This window comes from Gymnogyps californianus, unplaced genomic scaffold (assembly GCF_018139145.2).
Source record: "Gymnogyps californianus isolate 813 unplaced genomic scaffold, ASM1813914v2 HiC_scaffold_215, whole genome shotgun sequence".
Classification (NCBI taxonomy): Eukaryota; Metazoa; Chordata; class Aves; order Accipitriformes; family Cathartidae; genus Gymnogyps; species Gymnogyps californianus.
In genome coordinates this window covers 39821-57707 of record NW_026114096.1, presented here as the reverse complement: position 1 = coordinate 57707, position 17887 = coordinate 39821, and the positions used below count along the sequence as shown (strand labels likewise).

Genomic DNA, 17887 nt, shown 5'->3' with positions numbered 1-17887 from the left:
TATGACGTCATGCCCAGTATATAACTGGGGGGAGCTGGCTGGGGGGGCGGATCGCTGCTCGGGCACTAACTGGGCATCGGTGTGCATCACTTGATTTGTATTATTTGTATTTGTATCTAGTTCTTGTATCTAAAACTGTATCTTGTATCTAAAAACCCACGACAGGAGGGTAGCTCAAGGGCCTTGCCTTGCCCTTCTCCCCACAGCTCCTGCCCATAACCCTGGCTGGGGACTTTCTCTTTCACCACCCAAGCTGGCTCTGCAGGCACTGAAGGAAACCCCGGAGCCAGGGGGCAGCCTTGTTGCTTGGCAGGGCGGAGAGGAGTGGCTCTCCAGCGAGCTCAGGAGGGCTGCAACCCTGCCCAGAAATCCAGCTCGCACGGGGTGCGGGACTGTACCCAGTGTAAAAGTCAGTTCTTTGCTGGCCAAGGAGGGAGACAAGGACGTTTAGCATAGAATTACCAAGGGAATCCCTAAATCCCTAATTTTAGCTGTGCACATAGCGGTGCCCCAGCCTAGCACATGGAGGACCCCGATATAGAGGAAAGCAGGGTTTCTAGATGTTTACAATGCAGTTGTGTTGACCAGTCAAATTACTCCTGTTAAGGGGTGGGCTAATCAGTTACTATTGCTCGCGTAAGCACTAGGTGCTTCTCCCGGGCAGGTGGTGTGGACGTATGGTCAGTGGGCTGTTAATCTTCCTGGTTCTAGACCAATGTCCCGTGCAGGCGGAGGGGTTTTATACTAGATTCAGGTCGATTGCTTTTCTCGCCCTGGTTATATACCTGGAGTTTTTTTGAAAGACAAATCTCCTATTGTTTTATTGTCTGTATGGGGTGTTCTCAGCCAGTGAGAGACGGTTTAGGTTGGGTCTTCAGGTCACATTGACCCTGAGGTAAAAGCTCTTAGTCCTAGGCAGTGTTCCTTCCTCTAAGCAAGTCGTACAGCAGTTACTGCCTTGCCTTTCACACCAGCTGCGAGGGCCTTGCCCTGCCCGTGCTGTGCTGCGCTCCCCCCAGCTCCTGGCTTGTCTTCCCTCCCGGCGCAGCCCTGCCTTGCTGCTCGCCAACAGCCGAGGGCTGCCCCGCCACCTTGCAGGGTGCCAAAGAGCCAGAGAAACCCCTCCTCTCCGTGCCTGGTGCCATTCCTGTCCTGCCCAACGCTGCTGGGGGTGGAGGTGGTTCCCAGTCGCCCCAGGGCAGGGCTGGCCCATCCGGACTGGGTGGTGGCCAGTCTTAAATGCTGCTGGATGTGTCCCAGGAAGGCTCTGGGCAGGCTGAGCTAGTAGAACCTCTTGGTGAGGCTGAGGGACGAGGTGGCAGTGCTGAGGCCTGCATGTTTGGGCTTGTGTTTGCTGGTTCCCTGTCCCATCCACACGCCAGAGCACACAGCAAGCAAGCAGAGGAGACAAAAGCAAAAGCGGGATGGAGAGGGCTGGGATGGGGGAGCAGATGTGAGCACGGAGAGTGCGGCCGCAGCCTGCCTGCTGCAGGGGCTATTGCTCAGAGGAGAGCATTTGACTGCAGATCAAGAGGTCCCTGGCTCAGCTCCGGGTCCCCCTTCCACTGCCCCTTTCCTTCTTCATCCGTGCTGCCAACCTCCTTCAGCTTCTCTTTTGCTTGCACTGCTTCCGCCACCCTCAGTGGCATGGCTGCGGGGAACGGACCATGCACCAGCCACTGGCTCTTCTCTCCTTCTCCTTCTCCAGGCTCTCTCTGCATGTGCCCCTCCAAGTTTCCCTTTTCCTTAAGATGCTGAACCACCCAGGCAGGCTACCTGCAGCCCCTCCTCTGCTGCTGCTCTGTGGGGAGCAGCTGGGTATGCGACTGAGAGAAGTCCTCTGGGAAGCCTCCAGGTCTTTTCCATGCCACCCATCAGGGTCTGTGATGGCAGGGGATGGTCTCCTGATGCCGCAGTCACCACCATGGCCTCTTTCGCACTTCCACGTCTTTCCCAGAAGAGGAGGAGCCAGGAGAGACCCACCCCTTATCATCTCGTTCTTCGGTTAAATTTGGAAAGCCCCGGGGAAAGGTTGTCCACGTGTGCAAGGGCTGGGGCTGGGTCAGGCAGAATATCCCCAGGACCCCAGGCAAGATCTCAGATCCATGAGGTGTCTTGCCTTCATCTTTAGCAATGAGGACCATGTTGTGCAGGCTCTCTTTGGAGAGGAGCTGCTGTAGTTTCAGGCATAGGGAAGACAGCTGGTGGGGTTGTTCTGCTTGGGATGTCAGGTGAGCTCAGGCTCTTAAGTTCTGCTCAAGAACCAACAACAGTGGACCTCTTTTCACGGCTCAGACTCGGCACTGGTCCGTTCTCTTCCCCCAACTTGCCTACCTTGTCAATGGGAGCAGGATTTCCCATTCATCCCGGAATTTGGGGGCAGGGGGGTGCGGGGACAAGTGCTGTAGGCAAGGGGGTTTTACCGTCTCCCTGGGCACCAGGTACTGTGTGGAGCGGAGTCCCACGGCTGCAGCGTGGTCCACTGCAGGGAGCCCAAACAGTGTGGTCCATTGCAGGGAGCCCAAAAGGGGAGTGCGCCCCGTAGTTGGCAGGATTCGAACCTGCGCGGGGAAACCCCAATGGATTTCTAGTCCATCGCCTTCACCACTCGGCCACAACTACCTGCTCCAGCCCTCTCTGCCCAGCCGATCACATGCCCTCTGCAATGACACCTGCCTCCCTGGGACTTTCAGGGCAATGCTCCACTCGAAGCCCTGCACTTGGGACCTGCACTGAGCATGACGGGCACCTGGTGACAGCCTTCCACAGGCCTTGAGAGGCGTAGCCCCAGGGGCTACAGCTGCAGCTCCCAGTGCCTACAGCTGCAGCTCCCAGCGCCTTGTCCTCAGCCGCACATCTGGGATATCCTGCCACGGGGGGATGCTTTCTCTCCCCAGCTGCCATCTCTGCTGCCTCCAGGGAAGAAGGGAAGGCAGCTGTGTGGAGACAACCAGGTCAGGTGGGCATATTAGACCCCACTTTGCTTCTCAGATTTAGCTGAGGAGGTCTCCAAGCTTGCTGGGAGCACTAGGGGAGGACACTCCTGCAGGGGAGGTGGTGACCTCCCGGCAGCACCTCCAGCCTCTTGGGGACGTAGGGTGGTGTCAAGCCTTGAACAAAGACCATGACTGCCATGCAGGTTGTTGGTGTGTAGGGGGAATGGTTTGCGAGAGTGGGAGAGATCTATGGCAAGGGCGAGGTAGAGCCTGGCTGAGGAAAAGTCAGGAGGGGCAAAGGGAGAATAAACGGGAGGTGCGGATGACTTAGAGGGAGACTGGAGAGAGCTTGTTTTGGTGGAATAGGTATGTCCAGAGCTTTTTCCCAGCACCGCAAGCATTGTGACATTCTTGAGCATGGACCAAAATATTAAACAATCCACAAAAGCAATAATTTACATCACTAGATGAAAGCAGCTCCGATTCCATTTTGGCTCTGGAGCAGGAAAATGGCATTAATGAGTCAGTGTGGACGTGGTAGATTTGGTAGTGCCTGTCTGACACCCTGAAGTTTACCGGAACTGGATGTAACGATGGTCCTGGTGACTGAGAACTGAGACACCCTCATTTCTCTTGCAGCTTATGGCCTGTGGGCCAAGGGAAACGCAAGGAGCCTCTCACAAGTAGACTCCCTACCTAAAGGGGACAAAGCTTCTCAAGTCTCTGGTTGCAGGGCTGCTTCAAGAATAAGGCAATGTTCTTTGCTGTGCTGACACTCAAAAACCAAGCTGGATGGTGGGGTGGGAGGGGGAGGTTGTGTTAGCACAGTATTTACAGACTCCCACTCTGTCATCAGCAGTGCTAGTGTAGGTGGAGTTAGAAAGAGGGGGATCGTGATTGCGCATGCTCGATCATGCCCTACTGAAATGCCCACCCTAACCGCATCTTGCAGTCACATTGCCTCCGTCCAGCCATGAAAAGAAGTGCTTTTCTCCTTTCCACGCCATACCCATCCCCTGGAGTTTATTCCCGCAAGACCAAGGAAAGAGAGAAGTGCCATGAATGTTTTTTGTATGATTTTGTGAACAACAGCTGAGAGGACTGAAAAGTTAATTCAAACGGCCTGTATTAACTTTCACAATGAACTGTGACCAGAGGGTCAGGCAAGTCTCTCCAAAGCGATCTCTCCCTCGGATCTCCATAGCCGTGTCCCTTGATGACTTGACCAGGCCCTCACGCATCGTCCAACCAGGGGTCTGGGCTCAGCTTGGGAAGTGGAGAATCTGTTGGAAACAAGGAAATCAATGCGTAGGAGGGTGATCAAAGAGATGCCCGCGTCCTTCCCTGAAAGAGACCCACACCCAAATTGACCTCTTTTGCTCCGTAAGGTCATCCCAGAGGCCAAAGGCCTGGATGGCCTGCTTCTGAGGAGAGGCTCAGGGCAGGGAGCCAAAAGCTCATGGCTCTTTTTCCTGGGTCAGGGATGAGGTGACCCATTCCATGCATTTCAGATTTCAAAGGGACATCGGATCAGTCTCCCGGAGCACCTGGGAGTCATCGTGAGGTGGAAGAGTTGGGAAAAACCCTGAACTCCAGGCAAACATGAGTCACCCTGCTATGGACTTCAGTGGACACGCCTGCCTCAGGCGTGCCAGGGATACCAGAGCTCACAGCCCCAAAGTTCTGCTTGCGTCAAGGGCATTTCCACACATTTTAGCACCATCCTGAATCTACGGGGGCTTCTATGCAATCTCCTGCATTTGCTGTCTTCCAAGGCATTGCCTTTTGGTGGTTGCTCAAGGGCTTGTGTGACTCAGGGTAACCCAGAATAATGAAGTTTGGAATGGACCTCTGGAGGTCTTCTGCTCCTGTCCCCTGCTCCGAGCAGACCAGACTTCCCAGGTACCTCAGCAGGCTCTGGGCCTTGTCCTGCTGATTTCTCTTCTCCCATATGGGACTGTGCGGTCTTGACGTTCTGCTTGAACTTACTCAGAGTCTCCTGTGTGTCTACGATGACCCGGTGGGAGAAATGTTTCTCAGGGTTAGCCTGAGTGTCTGCACTGAAAGCACTTGAGAGCTGACTTGAGGTGTCCCTCATAGCTGAATTTGACCGTGACTGGTGGCCGTGCTCACCATGAAGAAGGCCAAGTGACAAAGGCAATCCGTATTAGGAAAACGCACTGAAATCTCCTTGTACACTAGCCTGAGACCTCCGAGCTGATTGGCCTTCTGAAGCTGGGACACAGACGAATCGTTTTGATGTTTGGTGGTATGAAGCAGGAGCACAACATTTCAGATGAAAGAGGCAAGGGCTTAATCACCAGCGAGGCCTTGGCAAGCGGCAGCTGCTAGGTGTTTAGATGCTTCATGAGCAAGTAATGTTTGTGGCCCCGCGGGGATCTGGGACACAGCATAAAACCTGCGCTGCTCCGGGCTCTGCATCCTCCTCTCTTGCCTCCCTTTCCTCGAGGAACGAGGTAAGCCTGAGTCCGCTCCATCTCTCCCTGTGGGCTGAGCTGCTGTCATGGTGGCTCCTCAGGTTGATACTTGGGCTGCCTCAGCTTGGCCCTGCAACAGAACTGTTTAAGGGCTGTCACCTCTGTCCCTTTTGGCGGAGGTGGCTGGGGAGGGCTGGGAAGAGGGGGTTTCTTTAAAGCAGAAGGGGATCAATGGGGCTGAGCTGCAGGGACGTCTGCCCACCAGAATGTCTGCCTTTAGCAGATGGTCTCTAACGAAATGGCCAAGTGCCTCCAGTGCCATCTTTATGACAGCAATGTTTGTTCAGGAGATGGGGTATGACCAGTCTTGCCACGGGTGCTTTAAACCCACTGTGCTGGGTCCTATCCTGAAAGCGGTTCAGCCGTCCTGTGCCGTGCAATTCGGAGGGCACGATGAGGGCCGTGGGAACTGTAGGCGCACCAGGTGTTTTTAAAACAAAGTGTGTCCACAGAGAGAGCTGAGGAAAAGAAAGACAGACTGATACTGAGGCTCGTGCTCCCTGCCTGCTCTGTGTTTCAGCTTTGCCTCCCTCACCGAGAGATGTCTTGCTTCAGACCCTGTCTCCCAACGCCCTGCGGCGCCTCTGGCCCAACCCCACTTGCCAGCAGCTGCAGTGAGCCCTGTGTCGCCCGCTGCGCTGACTCAACGGTGGCCATCCAGGCCTCCGCGGTGGTGGTGACCCTGCCGGGCCCCATCCTCACCTCTTTCCCTCAGAGCACAGCCGTGGGATCCTCTCTGTCAGCTGCTGTTGGGAGCTCCCTCAGCGCCGGGGGGGTTCCCATCTCTTCTGGGGGCTCCCTTGGTCTGGGGGGGTCAGGGCTGTGTCTGCCTCCCACCCGCTGCAGTCTGAACTGCTGAAGCTGGCGGGTCATCCCCTTCGTAGCGGGAAGGAAGATGGGAACTCTGCATCAGGAGCATGGCCAGGGCTTGCAGGCGGGCTGCGTGTCCTCATCCCACCTGGCAGGAGGGACCTGTGCCCGCTGCTCCTCGCTGCACGGCAGGCCTCGCCGTGCCTCCTCTGGCTTTGCTTTGCTCTGAGCTCCTTGAGACAACACTCGTTCTCTTCTGCTTTGCTGAACCTCCTGCCGACGGGGGGAGGGTGCCGGAGTTAGGGACTGCTCTTGCTGGGCTGGGATTGTCACCAGGTAGAGCAGAATGGGAAAAGGCAAGCGCTTTGTGTGGAGCTTGTCCTTGGGAAATGGGCCATTCTCTGTGCCTCCCTGAACCCTGCAGGCGTGTTTCTTGGTCTCTCTTCTGTGCCACTGCATTTCCTCCTTCTCATTAAAGACCTTGTGCAGCATAGCTGGCGACTCGTGGTGCTTTGTTCTCCTCCCCCCTCAGTTGGCCAAGCCCTCTGCAAGGCTGTCATGGTTTCAGCCCAGCTGGCAACTGAGCACCACGCGGCCGCTCGCTCACTCCTCCCTGCCCTGGTGGGATGCGGAGGAGAATCGGAAGAAAAGGTAAAACCTTGTCAGTTGAGATAAGGACAGTTTAATAGGACAACACAAGGAGAGAAGAAATAACAATAATAGTAACAGAAGAATATATAAAGCGAGTGATGCACAATGCAACTGCTCACCACCCGGAAACCCCATGCTCGGCTTCTTGTGAAAGTTAACTCTCTCCCAGCCGAACCCAGGACAAAGGAAGAGGGCAACCTGCTCTCTCCCATGACAGTGAGCCTGTCCCCATGCATGGGGCACTGCAAGTTGTGGGTGGAGCTCCCTGAACTGAGACCAGAGCACCAAAAACAAGCAAGCAGGCAAGAGAAAGACAGAAAAGCCTCAGAGAAATGGATGGAACAAGAAGCAATGGACAGGGGTGGAAATACAACTAATGCCACACAGAGTGGTGGTCAAAGATGGGAAACGGTTGCCCACGGAGGTTGTAGATTCTCCGTCTTTGGAGATGTCCAACATCCAACCAGGCAAGGCCATGAAAAAGGTCCTCTACTTGACCCTGCTTTGAGCCGGGCGTGGACTGCATGATCTCCACCTCAGGTGTTGAGCCACTGCTGGATGCCCTCATCCAGGAGCAGTCAAGAACAAGGGAGGGGACAGGGGCCAGCACTCAGGAAAGCTGCAGAGCTATGGTGGCACAGGGCAGGAGAAAGGGCACTGATGTCAGTCCCAGGGCTGGGAGCACAGGAAAGGAAGGAAGATCAGAGTGCATTAAACAATTGACCCAACAGCAAGGCAAGGGATAAAGTGTAAGCATGCTGAGGAAAGCCCTGAGGGAGCCAAAACTCGGAGGTCCCACTAAGCTGTGAACGCAGATCACTGGATTCAGAGTCCAGACTGCTCACCATTACACCATGGGACCACCTGGACAGACCCTGTCTTTCCCCTCTGGCCACCCTCGCTGAGCCATATGCTCCTGGCTGAGCCTGGCAGTCTCTCCATCTCCCTGGCCACCACCAAGTGCAGCCTTCCTCCAGGGCCACTGGGCACTCTCTACTCACAGGATCTTTCAAGGGAGTGCCAGAGCTCTTTGCGCAAGCCTGGCATGCCCTCTCGTACAAGACCCAGGCTGGTAACCTGTGAGAATCTTCTTCTCGCCTAATTAGACCTGGTTATGAAGTTTCCAGCTTAACCCCTTCAACATTGCACCTCACAGACTACATTCATGGCCCAGCGATCGGTGGTTCGATGCTTGCACTTGCGGTCTCTGCTGCTGCCCTCCCTTCCCCCCCGTGTTGGACAGCCTGCCAGTCTGCCTGGGTAAGTTAAGCAGATATCCTTACCCTTGGTTGCAGTCCTAGCCAAGCTCCTGACCTTGCTGAACGAGGCAACCAAGAGAGAGGGCAGGGGAGGACGTTCAGCAGAGGGAAGAGCTCGCAGGAGGACCCGACGCAGCTCCTTCAGCATCTCCCTCAATTACGACGTGCTCCGGCATGCTCTGATACCACCTTGTGCATGTCCCCTCTTCCTCTTCCTGTGTGCACAGGAAGACCTCTTGTGTGGCTCGTACTTCCTGACTGCGGTCCTTCTGAAAAATGCCACCAGTGCTCATGCAACCTGTGGTGGCATTGCGTGAGTGAGGATGTCTCTCTCCTGTCAGCAGCGTTGGAGAGAAATGCCCCAGAGCCCGCCACATCCCTGTTGGCCTCTTCCTGGTCGGCCTCTACGCCCACCTGCCCCTCTTCCCACTGGTGCTGTCCATGTTTGCTGGTGAGGAACTGCCAGTTCCGCGAAACTTTTGGGGTTGAAATCCTGCTGTCAACGCCACATCCTGGATTGGCACCTACAGAATGTGCCATTGGACCTGAAAGAGGGAAGGACGCATCTGAGGGGCTCTCCAGCTTCGGGAGCAGAGGGCAGAGGAGCTCCCTGCTGACTAAGGAGAGGGAAAAGTTGCCCCGTCACCAAAGAAGGGGAAGAAGGACTATCTGGGGAACCAAGGAAAGGTGGTGATAAAGTGGAGCAAGTTCAGCGGAGGATCCTAGGATAGTCAGGGGCCGGGTGCTCTGGCCTTGGGAGGAGAGGCTGAGGACGCAAGGCTCGCTTAGCTGGTAGAAGAAAATGCTTAGCAGGGATCGAATCGGAGCCTCCCTCCAGCGCCTGCAAGGAGGCTACTGCAACGGCTGGAGGATGAGCGCCGTGGTCAGAAATTGAAGAGGCAGTTTGTGACTGGTTACACGAACCCAAATGATCACCCTGAGGGTGCCTAAGCATGGGAGCCGGGGTGCCAAGAGGCTGTGAAATGTCTGTCCTCAAGGTATTGTATGACCCGAAAGGAGAAAGCACTGATCAGGTGGTGTGAGCCTGCTTGAAGCAGGAGGATGCCCTCTCTGACTCCCTGAAATGCCTTCCAGCAGAAGGGTTGTTGCAGGGAGAGAGGATTGTGTGAGCGAATGTTTGAAGAATGTCCAGAGATGCGCACTGAAATGCGGGGAGAGGCATGCAGAATGCGAGTTTTGCAGGGGGAGCGGCCAAGTGGAATTCCCCAGGGCTGGCTCTCCCTCCCTGTTTCTGTTGTAGGCCTACCCAAGCTGGTACTGGTGGGGCAGCATGGGTATGGCCCTTTCTCCTTCTGCAGGAGCTGGGACTGCAGCAAGAGCTGAGCAGAGCCCCCAGAGGAGCAAGAAGCCTGCAGTGAGGAGAGGGAAGGAGGCCAAGAGAGAGAAGAGCCTGTCAGGAGTGGGAGTCGAACCCACGCCTCCCAGGGAGACTGCAACCTGAATGCAGCGCCTTAGACCGCTCGGCCATCCTGACCCACTGCTGCTTGCTGCTGCCGCCACTCCTCCCCCTGCAGCTGGCCAGAGCCAGCCCACCTCAGGCAGCCTCCTCCTGGCACTGCTGCAGGGGGAGCTGGCTCCTGGCAGCACCCTTGCCCTGCTCCCACCACGGGCTGCTGACAGGCGACCGCAGCTCCTACACGCGCTTCAGACCACACGGAACACGAGTAGCCAGCACAGGGGCAGCACGCTTCCGACGCGTCTCCCAAAGGCCAAGGCAATCCTTCACAGGACCAAGCAAAGGAACCGTCAGCAAATTACGGCTCTGCGCACGCCAACATCCTGTCAAGGGGCTCCAGGCACACGCCTGCCTTTCTCATGGACGGTTCCTGGGGCAACAAGGGTGCTTCCTTCTTCCCTGCCCTCCGTGGGCAAGGAGGGCTCTGCCACACCAACCCCTGGGGGAATGCTGGGGTGGTCTCAAGGAGTCAGTGTGTGGGAAAGGGGCTGGAGAGTCAAGGCGAAAGGACACGAGATGCGCCAAGTGCTGAGCAATGACTGAGCTCCAGTTCCTGTGGGGAAGAGGCCCGCTTGCCGCCCATGGTGCAGAGGAAGGATGGTCACAGCTCTCTCTGGGATTTGTTGCTTCGTGGAAGGAACTAGACTGCAAGGCATCTCAGGAGGGCACTAGTCCAAATGCCTGCTCAAAAGCAGGGCTAGCCCCAAAGCTAGAGCAGGCGGCTCAGTGCCTGAGCCCCACTGAAACGTGAGGGTGATACCCAGGCATGGAGAATCCCAAAGTTCTCTGGGCACCTTGCTCCAGTGCTTACAGCACTCCCTGAGAATCTCTGAAGGGTCCAAAGCAGCCCTGCAGTCTGCTTTTGCCAAGGCGGGCCTTGCTAAGAGCCAGGCCTGTGTCTGCTGGCCTAGGAGGTGCCCAGAGGCCTGGCCATGAGGCAAGGCTGGAGGGGGAGTCAAGGGGAGGGCCTCGACTGGAAGCTGGGTTGGTTTGGAAGAGGAGAGGCAAGGCCCTCTGGAGCCAGGCTGAGTAAAAGAACCTTGGTCTGCGTTGGCCAGGAATCGAACCCGGGTCAACTGCTTGGAAGGCAGCTATGCTCACCACTATATACCACCAACGCTCCTCGACCCACTCCTGCCTCCTGCTCCTCCACCCGCAGCCCTCGCCTCCCTCCTGCCCCTCCACTTCCCAGACTCCCCTGCCTCCTGCTCTTCCAGCTCACAAACTCCACTCTCTCCACTTCACAGCCCGGATGGCCTCCTTCCAGCCCCCTGCACACACACGGCCTCAAGCCCATCGGATGACTCTGGGCTTCTCTCTGTCTGACGTGTTGGCTAGGGAACTCACCTGCTGCCTGATGGCAATGCTGATGCTCCCCATCTGCCTTCATACAGCTGCCCGCTGGGCATGTACTATGCAACGCGATGGGCCTTTCTCTGGATGTACCTCTCGTGCTTTAAGCAAGACAAACACCCACCCAGCTGCTCACTACTTTCCCCACCCTCAGGGGGATGCGAGCACTGAAAACAGGATGACAAATCGCATGGGTCAAGATAAACACAAGGACATGCCTTAGCAAACACTGTTGCGGGCAAGTCAGGCTTGACTTGGGCAGAATTCATTTTTTGCCAATTAAAGCGCATTCACACAGTGACAAACAAAAAGACAAACATAAAACACCGCCTTTCCTCTCCCTCTCCCAGGCTCAACTTTACTCCTTCACACCACACTCCGTTACCTGCCCAAGCGGGATGCATCTTCCCTCTGCCCTTTCCCGCTCTTTTTGTTCCTTCCGCCTCGCTCTGCCTGGCGTTTTCTGCCCTTTCTGGAATATGTTTTCACAGAGGGCCACAAACTTTGATGACGGCTCAGCTGTGTCGTGCGGTGGAACTGGCTGTGGTCTGGCACAGGGCAGCCCCTTATCTCTTCTCACAGAGGCACCCTGCAGCACCCCCTAACCCTCCACTACCAAAACCTTGCCAGATGTAGCCAACACAGTGCCCCTTGGGAATACCGTAGGGCATAACACTGAGGTAACTCAGGCGGAGTCTGCCCCAGTCGGAGCCACATTCACGCTGTCCCAGGCTAACATGTGGTTGCACGATGCACCCTTTGGTTGAATTAAAAAGGCACAGCAGCCAGCCTGGGTTTCTTCTGAGTCACTGGATATGTCCTATCTTGTACACTTGTCTAGGATTAGCTCAGCAATCAGTGAGCGGAAAGCAGGCAATGCTAGGGTAACAATTCTCTATCTACGTAATGTGCAAATAGGCCAAGTGGATTATTTCTAGCACAAGTTTCTTGATCCACTTGGTCAGATATGAGCATCTGCCACATTCCGTGCTGCATGCCTGTAAGCAATTTGTTTTGCAGGACTCTAGGCATTACCTGTTCCTGGGCTAAAATCTGCCTTGTGCTGCTCCTGGTTTTGCTGGTGGATTGATTGCTTTGGTCAATCCCCATGCCAGCACTGATGAATGATGAAGTACAGCTGACCAGGACGTACCTTCCTCTACATACACGGGGGGCACCACTTTCTTTCAGCTGCCATTTTCTTATTAGACACCATAACCAACATGTTTTCCTACTGCTTCTGTGATTGGCTGACAGCCATCTCTTCACCCCGTCATACCCACCTGCTCTCAGGCAGACCTGTGATTGGCTGTGAGGACCAGCCAACCCTACCTGTGTACCCAGAAGCACATCTGAAGAGGAAGCCCCACTCACTAAATACAGCAAAGAGGCAACTCTTGACAGCGTCATTTCCCATGGGTTTCTCATATTGCTTTGTGATTGGCTGGACGGCCATTTTTGACACTGTCGCGCCCGCATGTTCTCAGGTCTCCCCCTGATGGGCTGTCCCCTTCCTTTGGAACAAGAAGCGTTCAGATATAAAAAGATACACCAGGCAGTGGTATCCACTATGGAATGAACACAAGCACCTAGCGCAAGCAATATTCCTGTGCATGGCCCATCACCTGCAGAGCCAGAGGCGACCTCACGGTCAACATCCAAGCGATCTTCTGGCTTCTGGCCCATCAGGTACAAAAGTAGAAGGGAGCTCACCTGCAGATACCCATGCCATCTTCCTGCTGCCAGCTCGTGAAGCACTCAGACAAGGAGAACTTCTGCAAGAGGCTGCTCTCCATTGTCTTTGAAAGGTCACGGCAATTGGGAGAGGTTCCTGAGGCCTGGAAGCAAGTCAGTGTCGCTCCTAATCTTCCCAAAAGGCACAAAGGAGGACCTGCACAACAGCAGGCTGGTCTGCCTGCCCTCGATCCCTGGGACACCAGACAAACCGGGCCAGGCTCCACGCATGCCCTCTGCACAGACCTACGGTCAGGCCCAGGGTTCAGGGTCCTGCTGTTCAGTGGACATGCTTGTGGGAGTGAGAGAGGGGGGGTGTCCAGCACTGCATTCTAGTCCAGAGCAGCCAGAGGGGAAGAAAAAGGATCAGGCCGTGTGCGGTTTTGGGTAGTGAGGAATGAAAGACAAACAAAACACCGCCATTCCTCTCACTTTTACCAGGCTCAGCTACAGTCCTTCACTGCAGACGGCTCCGGCATGGGTTCTCCCCGTGCTGCAGACCTGAACAGGAAAATCGTTTTCAGCGTGGGCTCTTCCACAGGCTTCAGGCCTGTCAGGAAAAGCTGCGCAAGTGGCTCAGTGTTGTGGAGGCAGCTGGAATCAGCTGTGTGCAGCGGCAGGGCAGCCCTTGCCTCTGCTCACAGAGGCCACCCTGCAGCACCCCCTCTCCCCTCCGCTGCCAACACCTAGCCACATAGAGCCAATACAGTGCCCATTGGGAATACCTGCTCGGCCCTGCTCCTGGCTGGACCTGCGCGTGGGCACGGCAGCAAAGAGACTAGGATGGAGAAAACCCCGAGATGGTCAAGTTGATTGGACAGGTGTTTGCCAGAGTAGCACCAGCCTTGTCCTCCTCCCCACCTGCAGATTCCTGGAGTGCCCGCTTGCGTCTGGGAAGTTGGGATTGAGCTGCCTGACGGGAAGGGAGAAACACTGGTGTCCCCAGGACCCCAGTTCCTTGTGGGGGGAGGTCTGGCTGCCGCTGCAGACCCACGGGTCTGCCTTGGTGAGGGTCCCTTTGGGAGTGCTGGCTCGTAAGAAGGCAAAGGAGAAAGAAGGCGGCGGTGGCAGAGAGAAGGGGCTGAGGGAGCGGGAGGGCCATGGGCATGGCCGCGCAGAGAGCCAGAGCAGTGCAGGTGAAAAGTTGCTGGGAGAGGCAGCAGGAGGAAAAAGCAATTAGCAGAGGATGGTTTCGATCCATCGACCTCTGGGTTATGGGCCAGCACGCTTCCGCTGCGCCACTCTGCTCCCCCTGGCGCCTCAGCTGGGACCTCCCACAGCCCGGCCTCATGCTCCCTGGCACTGCAGCGCTCATGCCTCCTTCCCTTTGTCTATCCTGTGCCCTCACCCCGCGCAGCAAAATTGTCTCCCTGGAAACTTCACCTCCTTTGGGCCTGGGCTGCTGTCCTGGTTTTGGCTGGCATGCAGAGACTTAATTTGCTTCCTAGTAGCTGGGACCGTGCATGCTTTGCATTTAGTGGGAAAATTATCTTCATAACACCCTGATGGTTTTAGTTGTTGCTAAGTAGTCTTTATACTCAGTCAAGGATAGTTCAGCTTCTCATGCCCAGCCTGCAAGAAGGCTGGAGGGGCACAAGAAGTTGGGAGGGGACACAGCCAGGAGAGCTGGCCCAAACTAGCCAGAGGGATATTCCATACCATATGACGTCATGCCCAGTATATAAACTGGGGGGAGCTGGCTGGGGGGGCGGATCGCTGCTCGGGCACTAACTGGCATCGGTGTGCATCACTTGATTTGTATTATTTGTATTTGTATCTAGTTCTTGTATCTAAAACTGTATCTTGTATCTAAAAACCACGACAGGAGGGTAGCTCAAGGGCCTTGCCTTGCCTTCTCCCCACAGCTCCTGCCCATAACCTGGCTGGGGACTTTCTCTTTCACCACCCAAGCTGGCTCTGCAGGCACTGAAGGAAACCCCGGAGCGAGGGGCAGCCTTGTTGCTTGGCAGGGCGGAGAGGAGTGGCTCTCCAGCGAGCTCAGGAGGGCTGCAACCCTGCCCAGAAATCCAGCTCGCACGGGGTGCGGGACTGTACCCAGTGTAAAAGTCAGTTCTTTGCTGGCCAAGGAGGGAGACAAGGACGTTTAGCATAGAATTACCAAGGGAATCCCTAAATCCCTAATTTTAGCTGTGCACATAGCGGTGCCCCAGCCTAGCACATGGAGGACCCCGATATAGAGGAAAGCAGGGTTTCTAGATGTTTACAATGCAGTTGTGTTGACCAGTCAAATTACTCCTGTTAAGGGGTGGGCTAATCAGTTACTATTGCTCGCGTAAGCACTAGGTGCTTCTCCCGGGCAGGTGGTGTGGACGTATGGTCAGTGGGCTGTTAATCTTCCTGGTTCTAGACCAATGTCCCGTGCAGGCGGAGGGGTTTTATACTAGATTCAGGTCGATTGCTTTTCTCGCCCTGGTTATATACCTGGAGTTTTTTTGAAAGACAAATCTCCTATTGTTTTATTGTCTGTATGGGGTGTTCTCAGCCAGTGAGAGACGGTTTAGGTTGGGTCTTCAGGTCACATTGACCCTGAGGTAAAAGCTCTTAGTCTAGGCAGTGTTCCTTCCTCTAAGCAAGTCGTACAGCAGTTACTGCCTTGCCTTTCACACCAGCTGCGAGGGCCTTGCCCTGCCCGTGCTGTGCTGCGCTCCCCCCAGCTCCTGGCTTGTCTTCCCTCCGGCGCAGCCCTGCCCTTGCTGCTCGCCAACAGCCGAGGGCTGCCCCGCCACCTTGCAGGGTGCCAAAGAGCCAGAGAAACCCCTCCTCTCCGTGCCTGGTGCCATTCCTGTCCTGCCCAACGCTGCTGGGGTGGAGGTGGTTCCCAGTCGCCCAGGGCAGGGCTGGCCCATCCGGACTGGGTGGTGGCCAGTCTTAAATGCTGCTGGATGTGTCCCAGGAAGGCTCTGGGCAGGCTGAGCTAGTAGAAACCTCTTGGTGAGGCTGAGGGACGAGGTGGCAGTGCTGAGGCCTGCATGTTTTGGGCTTGTGTTTGCTGGTTCCCTGTCCCATCCACACGCCAGAGCACACAGCAAGCAAGCAGAGGAGACAAAAGCAAAAGCGGGATGGAGAGGGCTGGGATGGGGGAGCAGATGTGAGCACGGAGAGTGCGGCCGCAGCCTGCCTGCTGCAGGGGCTATTGCTCAGAGGAGAGCATTTGACTGCAGATCAAGAGGTCCCTGGCTCAGCTCCAGGTCCCCCTTCCACTGCCCCTTTCCTTCTTCATCCGTGCTGCCAACCTCCTTCAGCTTCTCTTTTGCTTGCACTGCTTCCGCCACCCTCAGTGGCATGGCTGCGGGGAACGGACCATGCACCAGCCACTGGCTCTTCTCTCCTTCTCCTTCTCCAGGCTCTCTCTGCATGTGCCCCTCCAAGTTTCCCTTTTCCTTAAGATGCTGAACCACCCAGGCAGGCTACCTGCAGCCCCTCCTCTGCTGCTGCTCTGTGGGGAGCAGCTGGGTATGCGACTGAGAGAAGCCCTCTGGGAAGCCTCCGGGTCTTTTCCATGCCACCCATCAGGGTCTGTGATGGCAGGGGATGGTCTCCTGATGCCGCAGTCACCCCATGGCCTCTTTCGCACTTCCACGTCTTTCCCAGAAGAGGAGGAGCCAGGAGAGACCCACCCTTATCATCTCGTTCTTCGGTTAAATTTGGAAAGCCCCCGGGGAAAGGTTGTCCACGTGTGCAAGGGCTGGGGCTGGGTCAGGCAGAATATCCCAGGACCCCAGGCAAGATCTCAGATCCATGAGGTGTCTTGCCTTCATCTTTAGCAATGAGGACCATGTTGTGCAGGCTCTCTTTGGAGAGGAGCTGCTGTAGTTTCAGGCACTAGGGAAGACAGCTGGTGGGGTTGTTCTGCTTGGGATGTCAGGTGAGCTCAGGCTCTTAAGTTCTGCTCAAGAACCAACAACAGTGGACCTCTTTTCACGGCTCAGACTCGGCACTGGTCCGTTCTCTTCCCCAACTTGCCTACCTTGTCAATGGAGCAGGATTTCCCATTCATCCCGGAATTTGGGGGCAGGGGGGTGCGGGGACAAGTGCTGTAGGCAAGGGGGTTTTACCGTCTCCCTGGGCACCAGGTACTGTGTGGAGCGGAGTCCCACGGCTGCAGCGATGGTCCACTGCAGGGAGCCCAAACAGTGTGGTCCATTGCAGGGAGCCCAAAAGGGGAGTGCGCCCCGTAGTTGGCAGGATTCGAACCTGCGCGGGGAAACCCCAATGGATTTCTAGTCCATCGCCTTCACCACTCGGCCACAACTACCTGCTCCAGCCCTCTCTGCCCAGCCGATCACATGCCCTCTGCAATGACACCTGCCTCCCTGGGACTTTCAGGGCAATGCTCCACTCGAAGCCCTGCACTTGGGACCTGCACTGAGCATGACGGGCACCTGGTGACAGCCTTCCACAGGCCTTGAGAGGCGTAGCCCCAGGGGCTACAGCTGCAGCTCCCAGTGCCTACAGCTGCAGCTCCAGCGCCTTGTCCTCAGCCGCACATCTGGGATATCCTGCCACGGGGGGATGCTTTCTCTCCCCAGCTGCCATCTCTGCTGCCTCCAGGGAAGAAGGGAAGGCAGCTGTGTGGAGACAACCAGCGTCAGGTGGGCATATTAGACCCCACTTTGCTTCTCAGATTTAGCTGAGGAGGTCTCCAAGCTTGCTGGGAGCACTAGGGGGAGGACACTCCTGCAGGGGAGGTGGTGACCTCCCGGCAGCACCTCCAGCCTCTTGGGGACGTAGGGTGGTGTCAAGCCTTGAACAAAGACCATGACTGCCATGCAGGTTGTTGGTGTGTAGGGGGAATGGTTTTGCGAGAGTGGGAGAGATCTATGGCAAGGGCGAGGTAGAGCCTGGCTGAGGAAAAGTCAGGAGGGGCAAAGGGAGAATAAACGGGAGGTGCGGATGACTTAGAGGGAGACTGGAGAGAGCTTGTTTTGGTGGAATAGGTATGTCCAGAGCTTTTTCCCAGCACCGCAAGCATTGTGACATTCTTGAGCATGGACCAAAAATATTAAACAATCCACAAAAGCAATAATTTACATCACTAGATGAAAGCAGCTCCGATTCCATTTTGGCTCTGGAGCAGGAAAATGGCAATTAATGAGTCAGTGTGGACGTGGTAGATTTGGTAGTGCCTGTCTGACACCCTGAAGTTTA

The 17887-nt window shown here is 55.9% G+C and overlaps 4 non-coding genes across 4 annotated transcripts; all 4 read right to left on the bottom strand.

Moving 5' to 3' along the window:
- Positions 1 to 2540: 2540 nt before the first annotated feature.
- On the bottom strand, positions 2541 to 2622 carry TRNAS-AGA (transfer RNA serine (anticodon AGA)). The gene has a single exon. It is a non-coding gene; the product is annotated as a tRNA-Ser (tRNA).
- Positions 2623 to 9566: 6944 nt separating this feature from the next.
- TRNAL-CAG (transfer RNA leucine (anticodon CAG)) lies at positions 9567 to 9649 on the bottom strand. Its single transcript has one exon. It is a non-coding gene; the product is annotated as a tRNA-Leu (tRNA).
- A 1028-nt stretch (positions 9650 to 10677) lies between these two features.
- Positions 10678 to 10751, bottom strand: TRNAG-UCC (transfer RNA glycine (anticodon UCC)). The gene has a single exon. It is a non-coding gene; the product is annotated as a tRNA-Gly (tRNA).
- Positions 10752 to 16912: 6161 nt separating this feature from the next.
- On the bottom strand, positions 16913 to 16994 carry TRNAS-AGA (transfer RNA serine (anticodon AGA)). The gene has a single exon. It is a non-coding gene; the product is annotated as a tRNA-Ser (tRNA).
- Between the last annotated feature and the right edge of the window lie 893 nt (positions 16995 to 17887).